Raw genomic sequence first — 1464 nt, 5'->3', positions numbered from 1 at the left:
ATAGGAATGATCAGAAAACGGCCAGGGCAGCATGGTATGGAGCAGCCCCTGCTCACCCATTCCCACGTGCTGGGTGAGAGGTGTCAATGGGGCATCAGCTGCCACTGCCACGACCACTGGGTGCTGTCTTTATGCACAGGAAAAAGAGCGCAAACTCAGTGACACAAGCACACAAGTAAAGGATAAAGTATTTTGGGAGACAAATCTTCAAATATAATATTTTAATGCTTGGCAGCTAGACTCCTTTCCCTTTACTATGCCAACAGCGCCTGGGGATCACAGCCAATGAGTTTGTGAAGGACGATCAGTGCTACTTGTATTGCAGTGTAATGCAGAGTTGTTAAAGATGATTCAGCTAGGACAGACATTTATGAGTGAGCAAGAATACCCTCCAGGAACTTCAACTTGGCAGTTTAATTGTAAATTTAATTTGATGGAGGACATGTATGCTCAGGACTCTATTGAACTACTAACAACATTTGGTATCCAGTTTAAAAAACAGCAGGAGGAAGGAATTGAGACCCACTACGTTGCAGAACTTCTTATGACATCAGGAGTGGCCCTCTGTAAAGGGTCAAATGGTTATCATTTCATAGTGATTATGACTTTGGCTACTTAATCAAAATCCTGACCAATTCTAACTTGCCTGAAGAAAAACTTGACTTCTTTGAGACGTTTCAACTGTTTGTTCCTGTTATTTATGATGTGAAGTACCTCATAAAAAGCTGCAAAAAATCTTAAAGGTGGTTTACAGGAAGTTGCTAAACAGTTAGAGCTGAAACAGGTAGGACCACAGCATCGGGTAGGATCTGATTCATTGCTTACAGAGATGCCCTTTTTCAAAATGAGAGATGTATGAAGACCGTAGTGCCTTTTTCTCAGTTGGTTGTGAGGTTGAGAACATTACATGTCTTACAGTAAAATTTTTTGGGCAATAAGTCCTTATTAAGTGATGATACAATTAGACATACCATATAAGTCACATCGACCACACTTGAATGAAAGTATTCAAAATTAAGTCATTCTGAAATGTAGTTCAGAAGGAAATAAAAAAGTTCTTTCTAGACTAAAACATTTTGAAATTGAAGCTACCTTAGAAATCATGTAGGTCCCACCGTATTTCTGAAGTGAGAAAATAGGCCGGAGGCTAGTAACTTTTATCCAAGGTCGCGTACATTAACAGTGGGAGAAAACAGTTCTTTCCAGAGACCACATCAGGGCTGCCTCAGCCGAATCAAGGAATCCATCCCTGTGTTAAATTGTCTTAGGCATTAAACTGCTGGGGAAAAATAGTATTTATTCATGCCATTTTTCAATACTTTGAGGATGTATAGTGTAGGATTCATGCTTTTTAGTAGAGTGAGTCTTACCAAGAGGTTTTTGAATTCTAATTCAAAGTTTCAAGTAGTAGTTGAATCAAAAATCACCTTGGGCAGACCCTCAAGGGGTAAAAGGCAGAGACAA

At 39.8% G+C, this 1464-nt stretch overlaps 1 pseudogene; it reads left to right on the top strand.

Annotated features, from left to right (window-relative positions):
* Positions 1 to 286: 286 nt before the first annotated feature.
* LOC109444449 (CCR4-NOT transcription complex subunit 7 pseudogene) lies at positions 287 to 859 on the top strand (annotated as a pseudogene).
* The last annotated feature ends 605 nt before the right edge of the window (positions 860 to 1464 follow it).

Source organism: Rhinolophus sinicus, chromosome 3 (assembly GCF_057876585.1).
Source record: "Rhinolophus sinicus isolate RSI-liver-muscle chromosome 3, RSI-T2T, whole genome shotgun sequence".
Lineage (NCBI taxonomy): Eukaryota > Metazoa > Chordata > Mammalia > Chiroptera > Rhinolophidae > Rhinolophus > Rhinolophus sinicus.
The sequence above is the reverse complement of the archived record's forward strand: the minus strand, read 5'-3'. Positions and strand labels throughout refer to the sequence as shown.